General features: G+C 39.4%; 1 long non-coding RNA gene across 34 annotated transcripts; it reads left to right on the top strand.

The window, feature by feature from the left end:
* Window positions 1-2,315: 2,315 nt before the first annotated feature.
* Window positions 2,316-11,813, top strand: LOC123161658 (uncharacterized). Of its 34 annotated transcripts, none has more exons than XR_006480784.1 (16): window positions 2,319-2,870; window positions 2,979-3,041; window positions 3,114-3,184; window positions 3,461-3,624; window positions 4,710-4,823; window positions 4,898-5,014; window positions 5,165-5,626; window positions 6,225-6,352; window positions 6,466-6,694; window positions 7,337-7,421; window positions 8,322-8,451; window positions 8,821-8,912; window positions 9,020-9,113; window positions 9,309-9,375; window positions 9,460-9,504; window positions 9,964-11,813. It is a non-coding gene; the product is annotated as an uncharacterized lncRNA (long non-coding RNA). The 34 variants fall into 34 exon arrangements; XR_006480785.1 differs by having other exon boundaries at window positions 3,108-3,184; XR_006480810.1 differs by lacking the exon at window positions 2,979-3,041 and having other exon boundaries at window positions 2,316-2,870; window positions 3,108-3,624; window positions 5,165-5,357; window positions 5,441-5,611.
* Window positions 11,814-16,416: the final 4,603 nt, after the last annotated feature.

Here is a 16,416-nt window from a genome sequence, read left to right as displayed (position 1 = left end):
CAACTTCTACCTCTCGATGTTCTTCATCTCTTTGATTACCATCCTCCGCCTGAACTAATGCCCTCTTCACAAACTCATATTGGTTGACATCCTCCACCTCATCACAATCAGGATACACAACTTGAATAGGGAATAGGTGCTGCTTCCTCTCCATTTCCATGCTTTGCTTCTGCCTCAGCTTCTTCCTCTCCTTTTCCATGCTCTGCTTCTGCCTCAGCTTCTCCATGCTCTGCTTCTGCCTCACCATTCTCTGCATTCTCTGCATTGCTATGAACTCTTCTTGTTGGGCTAAATATTGGTGGCAGAGTTGCTCTTGGATGATTCACAACATCATCCTCACTAAGGTTTGCAGAGAAGCTATCATCATGATCCAAAAAGAGACTGAAAAATGATGACCAATATCAAGAAACATTAGCATTCTGGAAGCCTGTTCATCATCACTAATTGCCCTGAGACCATTTCTGCTAAGTGTGAGGATGGGGACATAGTAGAAAACCTTAACCCTCCCTGCCATCCCATAACCTAGTTCTTCCACAAGATTTTCAATCATAATAGGAGACCAGGTGACCCTTTCAACATGATCATACCAAATGGCACGTCCATCTACATAAGAACGGTTACTACCTTGCCCAACGAAAAATCCACCATGGTTGATCTGCACCAAAAAGTTGCTGCTTCGACGACCTGAAAGAACAACAACAACGGTATATGCATCACAATCGATGTTATCTTCAATTTGGTAACACCTCAAAAACCCTAAGCCCCAATTCCCTTAACCCTCAATTCCTGACTGAAAACCCTAGAAGAATCAGTCCTACCTTGCAACTAGAACACATCTAGGATGGAAATGCGACCCTAAAAGGGGGTCTTTTGACGATCAAAACACACAAATAGGCTCGGGTTCAATTGGGGGCGGAAACTTAGTGTAAACATGGGTGGCGCCCCTTCTGCGCGACGAACAGGGGCCATCCCTGACGCCTCCGACGAGAAGAGCATGCGCGGCGGCGCCGCCCGTGCAACCGCCGACGAGCTCCACGCCTCAACTCGCCTGCACCGTCGACGTTCGCCGGGGGCGGCGACGTCGCCTATGCAGCAGCCGCTCCCCTGTTTCTAATCGAAGATGAAGAGACGACGTGACTGGAGGAGGGGTGAATGGGGGGATTCCGTTGCGACCAGGGGGGTAAATGCAAAAGAGCGACGACGACGCCTCCGCGGTTTGCCATGTGGCCTGGACGACTGGTCAACACATGGTCAACAGCGCTGTACCCACCGTGTACGTGCTACAGTGACCATATTTTCACGTCACATCGTATTCAGTGACCGCATCGAGCGTATTCCTGAGTTTAGTGACCGTATCGTGCTTCAGTCGCAACTAGAGTGACCGTGGGTGTATTTATCTCTATTTACAATGAACAACCCATGGCCTCAACTATACATGATAACTAGAAGGCGGGGCAAGGTAGGAAATGATCCTACATATACATGCGATATACTGCCTATACAAGAGATATTCAACAAACCACAGCAAGAAGAACGGGCAACAGCATGCAGTGGCCCCCGCCGCCCCACGCTGGCGATGCTGGTCGCAGTGGACGGTGGCGACGACAAGCTGTAGATGAAGAAGCAGCGTCAAGGAGAATCCTTCCTCGCAGGACTGCGACGGCACGACATCGTGGCATCTCCTTCCGTCCGTGACGCGCCGGCGACGCCTTCTTCATGCCGTCAGTGCGGGGTTGTCCGAGTATTAGGATGGAAGGAAATACAGTGTTTTTTAAGTTGAAAGAAAAATTCCCTCAAAAAAAAGTTGAAAGAAAAATAAGCGTGCAAGGAAACCGGGGCAGCCGTTGGATGGAAATTCGAAGACGGGGAGCACGAAGGGGAGCACGGACGAAGGCAAGCCTCGTCCATTCATATTAGCATGGCGCCATGGCCGAACCGGTACACGCAGCGTGGTTGTGTATCGCCTGCTGCGACCGCTAGCAACGGGCAGGCAAATCAATCGTGCTACACGCACTTGCAAGCTAGCCGATTTGGAAAGTTTTCGGACAGGGTTTTCTTTTAACTTTTATTATTTTATTACTGAGTACCAAATATGTCTGTGTGTTGTAATGGGAGAGTAAATATATTTTTATCCAAGCCATTGTTTCCATTTTGATTCAATTTTGGTTCTGAATCTCTACTCCTAGTGAAGTAGTTGGTGAATAGTCTCCACAGTTTATTTTCGTTGGTCTTTTTTCGTCTCTCCTCCCACCTTCGTCGAACCGAGCCTCCTAGCCATGCCTCCACGTTGTACACGCACAAACCTACGACAAAAAAACAGCTGAAAAAAACGGCATCGATTCACACGCACGTACGAGCGAGGCTTCCTGCCCTCGAGCGAGAACCACTAGCACTCACGACCCGCACAGCAGATCGTTCGCCGCCGCCCTCCATCCCTTCGCACCAGATCCATCCCTTCGCCGCCGCCGATCCATCCGTTCTTCGTGCCCGACGTCGCTGACCCCGCCTCCGCGCCGCTCGCCCGAGCCTTTCTCAGTTCCTCTCCGACGCGGCCGACAAGCCCCCGCAGCTCCTCCCCGTCGAAACCGCGCCCGTCGCCCAACGGCTCTTCCTCGAGTTCCCTGGCTCCGACGAGGGCCCGCCCAAGGCCAAGGGGAAGGGGGGACACGGTGGGAGAGGAGAATGGAGGGATCAGGGAGGCGGTGCAGAGGTTCGAGGGGTAGGAGGTCGAGGCGCTCGAGCGGAAGGAGGTCGCCTTCAGGCTCATCGTTCAGATGCTCGGGGGCGAGGGCGGGCTGGAGGCCGACAAGGTTGCCAAGGTCAGGAAAGCTGCCGCATGGCAGGTCCGTTCGCTCACGGATTTTCTCAAGGTGAGGCGGTGTCTTCTCTTCTCTCCGTTCATCTGTAATATTGCATTTTACCTGTCGGCGCCGCGACCAGTGTCGTCATTCCCCACCCCCAACCTTGATTGTATGTAGAATTCATGCTGGTGATGGACATTTACCTGCCCAATGTTCTCTTCGGAATAAGATTCAGAATGTGTAAGTTTTGCAGCAGTAGATTCAGAATGAGTTAAAAAAATTCATACAATTCTTGAACCTCTTCAGAATTAGGCAATCATCTCCTCGGACTCAGAGTAGTGAGGAGGGCATGCGTCAGAGGCCAGTCGGCAGAGGGAGTTCAGGTTTGCGTTTCATCAGGGGGATAGTTGTGAGCAATGCATATATCTAGGTTTCTCTTTTGTTTCTCTCTTGTTGATGCAAACTTGCTCTGCTTGACTCTGTTTTGGCCTCAAGGCGCAGGCCTTTCTGTATGTGTGTGTGTGTGTCGTAGGTCTTGAAAGCATGTAGTAGTATGTAGCTTGATTCATACATTTCTTCCGTAGCAGCAAGTTTTTCATGGAGTATGTTTTCGTGCTAATCCTGCGAGCTGATGTTTGCTGTTGTACTCATGCTGGCAGAGATAATGCGTGTGTCCTCCTTGCTTAAGCACCAGCCTGATGGGGACTTTGAGAGGTTGCCGCCGATGGCGCGTCCAAACCAGATGCATCATCATCAGTCGCCCCCAATGCCTAATTTCCGTGGAAATGGTTTTGGCCCGTGGAACCACAGGGCGCATCCAGAGGTAATTGCGTTAGTTATCTGACATGAGGGTGGCATATTCAGTCATCCATCATATCTGATCGCATCAGCTGGTAATTAATCTTTAAAAGAAAAAGAAGGATACACAAGATCCTCTCTTGGTGATGTGAAGGTTGCATCCTACTTTCTGCATCTTTAATTGCATACTTGTCTATCATTCCATTTAATGATAGTATGGGCACGATAAGTTGCATCCTCACCATCACACTTGATCGCATGGTATTCTTAGGAATGTAGTCGTAGTCTCACCCTTAAGCCTATCTCTCTTAATTGCATACTTGCCATGGAGACAAAGCGCCGAGGCATAAGCTGAGTTGATTCAGAGTTGCCACCTGAATTTTCTGTTTCATCATCTTCTGGTTTGCGCTCACCTCAGTTTCTAACGAAAGTCGCAGTGCACTGAAAATATATACATGTTCCTTTTATTCTGATCCGCCTTTTCATCTGCTATAAATGCTTGCTGAAAATTGGCAAGTCTTTCTCTTAGAACGCACCAGGTGGATAATTAGGTGTAAATTTTTTTGTGCTGATTGATGTGGTGAACTTACAAGCAAGATATATTCTTGATATTCTCTTTAACGCAGTGGTTGTAAATAAATAAGCAGATATCCCTATAACAAGTCGAATATTGCGTCGGAGTCTTTTTCAGACTGAAGTTTTATAGGTATATAGATTTACTATGGAAGACTGTAAACTGGAAATTAAGCTGATTTCTTCATTGATTGCTCCTGTTTTAGAATTCATATCGTGCTCTTCCACAAAGAGGCAACCCATATTATTGTGTCTTGAACTCTTGATCTAATGAGGGCTAGCTGCTATGTTATGCATGTTTTATTCCTTAATGACACTTGAAAGACACTTGGCGCCTAAGATTATTGTATTGAACTAAATCCTTATTTGTTTGGGAAGCATTAAGAAACTGGATTGACTTTAACATAATCAAATTTGAATCTTTAGTTATGTTTGTCCTACCTATTCGCAACCGGTCCACACTCTCAATCTTTATGTTATGTTTATTATGTTCTAAGATGTGCATGTGCAAAACCTTACAATTCTGTTGTTGATCAGAGGGTAGGTTTTCCTCAAGGACCCGTGGGTTGGCAAGGAGCACCACAAAGCCCCTCTCCATACATTGTCAAGAAGATTTTGCGGTTGGAGATACCAACAGATACTTACCCTAATGTACGTTCATTCATGCTTGCAAGTGTTCTATTAGTATGGAATCATTATTTACTCTGCTTGCCATACTTGTTCAGTTCAATTTTATTGGCCGTCTTCTTGGGCCAAAGGGAAACTCGTTGAAGAGGATTGAAGCCACTACAGGTTGTCGTGTTTTTATCAGAGGGAAGGGCTCAATTAAAGATCCTGGGAAGGTAAACATAATTCTTGTATGGAACCTCACTCTGGAACCTTGTAGATATATACATATATTCCAATCTGAATTTAGATGTTTTATTTAGCATGTACTAGCTAGCTTGTGATTCCATATGCTGCAAACTGTAACTAATTTCGATCGCCTCCAGTAACCTACCACGCGCGCCGAGGCGAGGGCCTCGTGGACTCCGTCCATCGCCGCTTGGCCGACGACCCTGCCGCTTGGCCGAGGACCTCGTGATGTATCAATTATTTCTCAGCTTGGCGCATGCATTACGGCAGCACGCCGCGCGCAGTTTCCTTGGATTCTATTTCATCTCCTCCCGTCCGCTTCCTCTAATTGTGAGTTTTGGTTGTAATGTGTTTTACAGATTCCCATCTACTGTACTTCCTATGTAGTGCATATCCCGTTCCTCCTTTTACAGGCTTCTCAAATCATTCGTTCGTTCGTGCTGGTCATCCTCCTACATCTGCCTGTCTCGCTCTCCGATTGATTAATCGTGTTCATTGGGATTTAAAAAGAGGAACATGGATTTTTGTTGGTGACTTGTAAGCAGCAACAAGATCTTGCAATTTCTAATTTTCTAGCCATCCACGTGAGTACAGATCAGGTACCTTGTTCCCTGCCTTGCTTTGCATTTTTTATTTAATTAGTAGTGTTCATAATTTCATCTGTCATATGTGTTGTTTGCTACTTCCATGCCTTGCTCCTGTAATTAGCAAGACTGCTCCTAATTTGACAGTTTTTAGAATAGATATACAACTGCTTCGAATTACGAGGAATTAGCTTTAGTTATTGTTAAAAAACCAGAATTAGCTTTAGTTAATGTTAAAAAAAACAAGTGAAAATTTTAGGATGATAACAATTTGAGTGGGCATGAAAGTGTACCTTGTTTACCTAATATTCGAAATATAAGTGTCGATGACAAGATCACAAGAGCGAGCAACTTTTACCTTTATTGTTTATGATCCTGTTTTTTCCATAGGTCACATGTTTGCAACATAGGTTATAGTGTACGGAGTATCTTTTGGCAAGAAAATGGTAATACGAATGCTCATATGTTTATGTGGCATTAGGGCCCCTTTGTGTTACCTAGCCCAGGGCCCCTGAAATCTCAGGACCGGCCCTGCACTACGTTATCCTCCCCGCTGCACCATTTCTCTTTCGGTTGGGAGAGTAGTTCTTGACATTGCCACATGTTTGATCAGGCGAGTACCTCGGGGCAGAGCCCGCGCTGCCGTACCTGAGCCCCTACATGCGCGGCGAGAACCTGCTCGTCGGCGCAAACTTCGCGTCCACCGGCGTCGACATCCTCAACGACACAGGCGTGCAATTTGTAAGCTCCACGCGCACGCACACACACATGCTCGAATCATGTATACGTATCTACAATAATGCAATGGAGATGACAATAATGTTGTATGTGTGTGTGCATGTGAACATCATCAGGATCGCGCAGCAGCTGCAGAACTTCCAGGACTACCAGCAGAGGCTGGCGGCGTACGTCGGCGAGGACGCGGCGAGTGAGCGCATGAGCCAGTCGCTATTGCTCATCACGCTTGGTGGCAACGACTTCGTCAACAACTACTGCCTGGTGCCCTTCTCCGCTAGGTCCCAGCAGTTCGAGATCCACAGCTACATCCCCTTCATCATCTCCGAGTACAAGAAAGTCCTCGCGGTAATAATAATTAACCTCTTCTCTTACTTACCACTAATCAATTCCCAAACATGCATAATTTTTGCTTCAAAACATAATTGCATTTGTAAAACATGATTAGCTTTCAAGGTGAAAAATTGCCAAGACGTTTTTTGTCTTCTATTTTGTCAGTATGGTGCACAAGAGTGGTAGGCCTAAAATTCCCAAAATTAGACAGGGAAATGAAATGTTTGCTGCATGCCGGCTAGAACAGTAGTGGAAAGAGATGAGTCTGTAGACTGCCTGCCCGCCTGCCTGCCTGATATGATGGTGAGAGATATGGGTGGTAGCACCGGTGAAGTCATTTTTGTAGTGGAGTCATTTTTGGGTGGTATGTTCAGCAAGCAATAAACTGACACACGGCCTGTAGTGTTCTGCACGCCGAAATCAGAAGCACACACTGTTTCTGGTAAGAGTTGGCCCATGAAGCAAGAAACGATTTTATTCATGGTTGATAGCCACTTTTAGTAACTGTCTGAGACATCTTCACTACGGAGGCCTAACCCTAATGAGCTATTGCAATATATTGTGCAGTACCCTAATTGTTCATTACTAAATTCTAACTGCTTGAATTCTGATTTTCATATACATCTTAATATTTCAGTGGAGTTTCCTACATTGCAGGGTGATATGGATGAAGGAAAAGAGGCCAGCAGTGCTGAGCTAAACAATTCAGGGAGGTATTGGATTGGCCTCTGTAGAAACTATGGTAAAGTTAACTTGAGAGTGCACTTTAGGTCTTTATTACATTTCTAAAATGGTTGCTTATAAGTTTTAGCTATCCTATTGAGTAAATCTCAATCTCTCGTGGTTGGGATAAACTTTCTCATAATGCATTCATCTATATATGTGAGAGAGCTAAATTTCTCAGTGTCGGAGAAAGAAGGTTTGAATATTATTTTCTTCACATGTGATCTTATTTTCATTGGCGTAATACTAACTAATCTATCCAGCCCATTTGTTCAAAATAGACGAAGGTGAATACTCGGGTAACAATTTGTTGAGCAAACCATTCCAATAATCCCATTTGTTTCAGGCATAGCTAGAGTGTATTAGAACAAAAGAGTTTCTTGTGCTGATACTTGGAAATCTGCACTCACCTAAATAATGAGCTCCTGCACCTGTTTATCCACCACATGTATCCTGATTATCAAAACAAAGATACTCGGATGCTTGACAATATTGTTACTAAGTCTAGAAATCTTGTTACTGTGATTGTCCACCACAGGCAACCATTCTTTGACTTTGATTGTTACTGAGTCTATATGGTTCTAAAAAATAATATCGTGTGAGAAATCTTGCTAGCTGAACGAGGTTCCTGGAAATAGATTACATGCTGAAGCTTAGAAGTAAGCAATTAAAGTGCATATGTACTTGTAGACAGAACACCTTCTTGATATCTTTGATTTTAAATTGTAAAGGTATTGTCATTTCTAGGCCACTTACTCATCTGCTATGCATTACTTGGCTTCGTGCTCTGTTGGTGCTTTTCTTGATTACGAAAAGGGTAGAACAGAGTGTTGGCATTCGCTGCTTTATAGCATATTTTTAATACGATTTTGGATATTTTCTTTCCGTACTGTACCTTAGTTTGGGACTTATTTTGCAGGCACCTAATCTTGGGCCCCTAGAAGAAGGAAACTCAACATGCGTGATTCTCATTAGAGGCAACCAGACCGTTGTTGAAAATATTGATGATTCCTGTTGTGTATTCCCAAGGAATGGTCAGGTTTAGTACTGTTAAGTATTTTCTTGTTAAATATATTTGGGTGGTGCCCAAAATGCAGAGGTGAAAAGCAAGAAACATAAAACTACCTCTGAAGAAAAGTTCACCACGCCTCCCAGAATGTCTCCCTGCTTAGTTGAACGGAAGTTTAATGATATTTAGTTTAAGTGGAAAATTGATCAAATCAGATCATCTAACCTTTGTAAACTAGGCAACTGAATCATCTCATCTCGACAAAGTTCAGTACATGGTGAAGATATTAGAGTTTGACTAATTCTCTTGAAAAATGAATCACCTCTCACCTCTCAACTTGCGTCGTGGGGCTAACAAAATATATGTACATGGTGAAGCCAAGTGACACTCTTATTTTTCTTTCATACAGGACCGTTGCGGTGCGTAGAAGAAAGGTGCCACTTTCACTTAGTTCTCTCAGTTCTAAGTTGGGACTGCAAAAATTTGAGGATTTCCCCACATGTGAGTTGCCTTGATTAGTTTTGGCTTAGTTATTGAAATGAACTGGAAGTAACTTCTGAATTTGTTTGACTTTGGACTTGCATGAGACCTGAAGTTTCTGCTTCTAGCATTTCTCTTTTGTAAGCAGCATGGCAAACCCGGTTTCAAAGTAAAGACCTGAGGAAGAATGTAGATTGATCACTGTGATTTCAAGTCCTTAAGGTGATTGATCACTGTGGTAATTCATTCTTTTGTCAAAATTTGATTACAATTGGGGTTGGAGGGAAGCAACAAAATCCCTATCCTGTAATAGACGTTTTTGGTGTGTGACTTGATAGTTGTTCAGGTCGATACAAAATTTCATTCATGTGGTTTTTAAGGCATTTGAATTTAACATTGTTTTTATGTTTGTCTAAGAGCTGGAGCTGTTAAGACTTGAGACAAATATATACAGGGCCACAAGGGCCTACAAGATCCAATTCATGTTAGTTACCTATAACTCTGTACCTAAATGCATCTTTCATAATGTTATTTCTGTAATTTATAGAAGTAAACAAAGTCCTTACAGGTTTGACGGTTCGTCAAAATAAACAAGGAGTATTGATGGGTAAAGGTGGGTACTGATTTAGTGTGAACAGGTCTGCATGTTTTAGAACTTCTGTATTTTCTGAGTTTTCTTCCCTTCATGGATTTTCCGAGCTTATGTATTTTTTGAGTTTTAGCAAGCTGAAAATATGGCGCTTATTCACAAATGTTGGCATATCAATATCATGCGCTTGCATATGTAGTATCCAGAGAAAAATGATATGCAATGATGAATCCTGACAATCTACACACACATCACTGTATTTTGTTCGCTTGCTTGCTATTTCTAGACTATTATTGATGGAGCAGCAGAAGAGGCTTTTAGTGTTATAATATATGTTCAACTTATAAATTCAATAGCTGAACAAATCTTTCAAAAAAATTACTTTGACTGACTAAAGTATGGACATATATACCGCGTGTTATCGTTTCTTCTTCTTCACTTAACTACATGTGAAGCTGAAGCTGAGCCAATGTGCTTTTCCAGAAGAAAGTTGAGGCACATTAATCAAACGCCAACCCACCTGCTATTGGCACTAAATGAGGAAGGAAAAAGAACATTGTCCCTGAAGGCTCGAGATACACAAACAGGCAACTGAGTTTGGGAAAGGTGGTTGTCTCCTTGACGCACACCATGGTGCCCTTGTCTACTCTCTGTCTTCTTCCTTGGACATGTATTTTATTTCAAGCTTTGGTAAGTGGTCCGTACTGACAAATGAAATACGCAGAAAAAGATACTTATGTTGTTTTGTTCTTGCAGACACCTTATTTACTCGTAGTAGGTTCTCTCGTACCATTTTTCGGTGGAGTTGTACTGGCATCCTTGACTGAAGTTTCTTTCAACTGGTTAATTATAATCTTCCCATTTCTGAAATTTCAAAGTCAAATGATTGGGGAATGCATCACACTATCCATTAGTTCAGTCAAGCTCACATTATTGGCAATTGAGTTAAGTCTTATATTTATATGCCTGTAACACTCAAAACTTTCTAAAATGAGAAGTGATGTGTTAATTTTTGAAGAGACTGTGATTATGTTACAAGCATATACATCACTGGCAATGCGAAAAAAAACTAATAATACCTTTTCTTGTTATTTTAGCTAAAATAATGGAGCACATTTTATTTTATTTTATTTGCAATCTGAAGCCTTGGTTGTACTTCAGTCTCTGGCAATTGGTTTATTTCTTGTGGTCAATTTTGGAGCAGATGATGGATTGTTGGTTGTAGTGATTTAATATTTTAATGACTATTCATATCAATGATTATGCTTGGCCCCATGAGAAACACATGAAGAAGAAACGATTGTGAGATAGGGAGGGGAATAGAGAGATGACGAGGAGATGCATTTATCTACCACATCACAAGCATGAAATATCATCACATGTCAATTGTCTATGACTCCCATATCATATAAATAGAAATCCTATATTTTTGTTTCTTGTGAAGTTGCTTCACTTTATTCCCTTCCTGTTAGAGTTGATGCTTGAGATCTAGGGCCTAAACAATTTGTGACCATAGACTGCTCAGAGTTGTCCTATTTGATCTTCAAGTGCAACCCTTCCATTGTTCTATTGCATCTCCGAGCCATATTAGCATACATTTCTAATCAAAATGGACTACCGGATTTACTTCATGTCAGTTGTTACTATCTCTTAGAAATTCTTTCTGCATTCATCATATAAGCAATTAAATTCACTATCAGCGAAGTTCACTGCAAGTTTGCTGCACAATTTTTATTTGATAGATACACGTGAGATTTTTTTACGCTTGTTGAATATATGAATAATTCATTTGAGAACAGAGACAAAACATGACAAGAAAGGGGAACAACTAACCTACATGGAGCTTGGTCAAGGTCGCCGCTCATGTTTGATGGCATTGTTTCTGGTTCCACTGACATTGTCGATGCCTGTTACCTATGGCCCTGTTGCTGCTTTCCTCGATAGGGCGTGGTCCATCAGCCACTGCATGCAGACAATAGAATTTAGGCCAGCAATTGTCGCTTATCTACTATCTATGCTACAGATCGACCCATAGACAGGGAAAGGAAGCGATGGCTGGTGGGGAGAGGAGCCGGGGGACGTGTTGTGACGGGACAAGAGGCGCAGTGGCAGGGAGAGAAGTTGAAGACTACGCCATGTGAGTTGCTGAAGCTGTGCCTTATGCGGTGGGGATAAGGGATGTGTGATGTGCTTGTGTGGTGAGAGACGAGGAGTGGCTTTTCCTTTTTGTGGGAGGCTGTTCATATTTGTCTATTCTATTTTTATATTCAAGATACATACAATTATTTATCATCATTATAATCGAGATAATAAATATTTATTTATTCCATTAATGTGTTGAGTTATTTTGTTTTTGATTTTAATATGCTCTCATGGAATGGTAAAAAATTGGTTCATCCAATTTACAAGTTGAGTACTCTATGTTTGCATGTTCTTACATTTTCATGTGAAATCTTCATGCTAACTGTATGAAGTACTCATGCAGGATGGTTACAAGTCAACAAAGATTTTTTTTTTACTATAATTGCTCAAGTACTGTGCGAAGGAAGCTGAAAACAATATTCCTGATATTTTAGGAGATGCAAGTGAAGTGGAATAATGAAAATACATTGCATTAAGTACATTTTTCGATTGTTACTGTAAATTTTTTCTATACATGTGAAATTGGAAGTGCATTATGCTTATGTATGCAATCAAAAAAAATAAATTAAAAGGCCCACGGCAACGCACGGGCATTGTACTAGTTGTAATAATGATGGTGTGCACCTACGGCCAGGCTCAGATATCAACTGGTCGGTGTCGTTCGACATTAAGGAAGCTGCGTCTATCAATTAAGTCTATTTAAGAAAGTCTATATGTGACACTGTCACATGCAGCGGATAAAACACAAATTAAGGTCCTATATATTGATTTTGATAATAACGTTCATGACTATCAAAAGAATTGTTTGGATATTTTGAAATTAAATCTTCATCTACTTCTGATGTTCATAAATTTTATTAGTGTATGTATTTGCTACAAAAATTATTTGTGTATTCACTATGGAAAAGAATTGTGTAGTCCGTTGATAAGTATGTGTGTGGATCTCGCTAAAAAGTTTACGTACTTAGGGTCTTCGATCATAGGACATATACAGAGAGAGAAGCTGGTGGAAGTACAACATGCCTACAGATTGTAATTGGATCATTGTAATCATTTCCCTCACTCTGTCCTTGCTAAGCACACAGAGCAATGTGTGTTGCACGTTCATTTGCAATATGAATTGACGCCTGTACAAAGTAATGACGGATCATGCGCCATTTATTTAGGTTGCATCCTAAATAGCATTTTATTTAATTAACTAATAGATAAAAATAATATCATATTCAGATTCTACACAGTTTTCTAATCAAATTTCATATATAACATGTTGAAATTGGAGTTAGGGTTGAAAAGATATGATTATTTTGAAAAATATTTATTCCAGATGTACTGTGGGTTGATTGACCCAAATGTTAGGGGGTTTTACGTAAAAATTTAGAAAATGCTTGGTTTTCTGTTTTATTTCCTTTTATATTTTTTTGTTATTTATTTTTCAAATTAAAAAAATATAAAGATCAGAGTCCGCGAAATATGTTTAAAATTTAGAAAAAAAATACATTTTCATTTTTTGTGTGTTTTTCCCCAAATACATGAAATTTCAAAAAATGTTCACCAATTCAAAAAAGTGTTTCAAATTTCAAACATAATTTCAAGAGAATGTTCAAAAACTTAAAAAAAATGATCACATTTTTAAAAACGAGTTGGCATTTCAAACATTGTTCGTATTTTATAATTTGTTCATTATTCAAATGTTATTAATATTTTAATTGGAAATTTTTTAATTCATGGAAATTTTCAAATTCAAACTTATTTTGAATTCATGAACTTAATATTAAATGTATGATTTTCTTTGATTTTCACTACAAAAATTGAATTTGCAAACTTTTTACAAACACATGAAGTTTTTTGAATTTGTGAATATTTTTTTATTTTTTCTTAATATTTTTGAAATTCACAAATATTTTTGGAAATCATGAACTTCTTTAAAACTTTACTGCTCCTCCCTACGATCCGTAAAAGTGTCGCAGTTTTGAACTAAGGTTGAGCTAATCTGAGTTCAAAAGGGTGACACTTATTGTGTACCGGAGGGAGTAATATTTTTTAATTAGTTAATTTTTTTACAATTTTGACCTTTTTCCCAATTCATACCCTTTTTAAATTCACAAACATTTTTAATTCATAAATATGTTTGAACATTTTTTGGTTTTTGTGGTGTAGTGGAGAAAAAGAGAACAAAAAAGCACAGGAATCGTACCTACCCTACTATAGCATCAGGCTTTTTTGTTGTGAGCGATCCGAGATATTGGGCTAGCCCACACCATGTTCTGAGCCATGACTCCACCGGGTGCCCCTATGTCTCGCGGAATATCCTAATTGCCGCTTGTTGCGTCAAACTGCCGGCGCTTCGCACAGGCGAGCGTCCGAGCAGCGACGCAACGGGCCTGTCCGTTTAACTGTTCGAACGCCACCGGTTTTGGGAACCTTTTCCCTGCTGGTTTTTTCTGGTTTTGGGAAACTTCTAGATGGTTCTTTGAATCGGTTTTTTCTTTGGTCCGTTTTTCTATTTCTTTTCCCTTATTTTCCCTTTTCTAGTTTTTCCTTTTGTTTCTTTATTCTGTTTTTTATTTTTCCTTTTTTTCCTTTTCTCTCATTTTCCTTTTTCTGTTTTTTCTTTCTATTTTGTTTTTTATTAATTTAAAATTTGTGCACAATTCAAAAAAAATCACGGATCCAAAGTTTGTGCATAATTTAAAATTTTTTCACGGTTTCAAAAAAATTCACAATTCAAAAAAAATTACGGTTTTAATATTTGTTAACAATTTGAAAAATGTTCACAATTTGATAATTTTGTTCACGAATTTTGGAATTGCACCATATTTCAAAATTTGTTTACAATTCAAAAAATGGTCGCAGTTTAACGAAAAATGTTCACAATTTTATAATTTGTTCACGAATTTGAAATTTGTTTATGTTCCAAAATTTGTTCACAATTCAAAAATGTTCATGGTTTTCAAAATTTGTTCGCTGATTCAAAAAATGTTCACAATTATTGTTCATGAATTTGAAATTTATTCATGTGTTAAAATGTGTTCACAGTATAAAAGAAATATGGTTTCAAAATTTGTTCGGAATTCAAAAAATGTTCACAATTTTAAAATTTTGTTCAAGAATTTGAAATTTGTTCATGTTTAAAAATTTGTTTGCAATTTGAAAAATGTTCACAGTTCCAAAATTTGTTCATATATTCGAAAAATGTTCGCATTTTTCGAATTTTGTACATGAATTCGATTTTTTTTCATGTTTCAAAACTTGTTCACAATTCAAAAATGTTTACAGTTTTCAAAATTTGTTCGTACATTCGAAAAATGTTCATAATTTATAAAAATTTTCACAAATTAGAATTTTCTTCATGTTTTAAAAGTTGTTCAGAATTAGAAAAACAATTATGGTTTCAAAATTTGTTCAGAATTTTAAAAATGTACATAATTTTATAATTTTTTACACAAATTTGAAATATGTTCATGTTTCAAAATTTGTTCACAATTCAAAAAATGTTCGCAGTTTAAAAAAATTTGTGGTTTAAAAAATGTTCGCATTTTTATAATTTTGTTCACGAATTTTAAATTTATTCATGTTTCAAAATTTGTTCACCATTTCAAAAATGTTTAGGGTTTCAAAATTTGTTCACAATTCGGAAAATATCCTCAATTTTTCACGAATTTGAAATTTGTTCATGTTTCAAAATTTGTTCACAATTTGAAAAATGTTTGCAGTTTCAATTTTTTTTCGCAATTCAAAAAATGTGCGGTTTGAAAATTTACTCACATTTTGAAAAGTGTTTAAGGTTTCATCAATTTGTTCAAACGAAAAGGAAACAAAAAATAAATTTGTTTGCATTTTCACAAAACTGTTCGTAATTTCTAGAAAATTTCTCCTATTCAATTTTTTGCTTTTGCCCATAAATACAATTATTTTACCAAATAAAGTTCATGGTTCAAAAATTCATGTTCAAAATTTTAGAAAAAGATCAGATCTGCAACGGCTTATGGTTTGTGTTTTTTAAGTTTTGTACCTAGGTTCTTTAACATTCGCGATGGCAAGTTAACACGCGAGGTAGCCAGTTGAGGTGGCTAGCGCAAGGTGCACGTTACCGAGAGGTTGTTTGTTCGACTCGTATTGCTGGAGCATTTTCATTTTTGTGATTTTCCACCCCTACAGCAAATGGGCCGGCCCAGGTGAGCTGGCTCTGTGCGAATGGGCGACTACTCGCCGCAAAATGCGGCGTATAGGAGTTCCCAAAGCGAGACAGGGGGGATCACTCGCGCCGGGTGAGCCCCAGACGGACTGGCCCAGCAGCGCGGGAGGCCACGACCTGTTATTTATTTTTTAGTTACTCAAAAAATTATTTATTCATTCTGTTTTCTGTTCGCGTTTTCTGTTCATTATACTTTAAAATATTGTACGTACAAAAAAATATTCTTCAAAAACAAATTTGAAAAATGTTGCACAAGCATTTGAAAAAATGTCGAATAAGTATTAAAAATTGTTGAACAAGAATTTGAAAAATGTTGAACAAGTATTTGAAAATGTTGAACAGCTATTTGAAAAATGTTGAATACATATTAGAAAATGTTGAGCGATTATATGAAAAATGCTGAATAAGTATTAAAAATGTTGAACAAGTATTTAATTTTTTTTAATAAGTATTAAAAATGTTGAACAAGTATCTAAAGAAAGTTTCAAATACTTATTCAACATTTTTCAGTTACTTGTTCAACATTTGTATCCAAAAATGTTGATCACTTATTAAAAAATGTTTTTCACATATAAAAAAATGTAGAGTGAAAACAAAAA

Source organism: Triticum aestivum, chromosome 7B (assembly GCF_018294505.1).
Source record: "Triticum aestivum cultivar Chinese Spring chromosome 7B, IWGSC CS RefSeq v2.1, whole genome shotgun sequence".
Taxonomy (NCBI): Eukaryota; Viridiplantae; Streptophyta; class Magnoliopsida; order Poales; family Poaceae; genus Triticum; species Triticum aestivum.
This window is presented reverse-complemented; position numbering and strand designations above follow the sequence as displayed.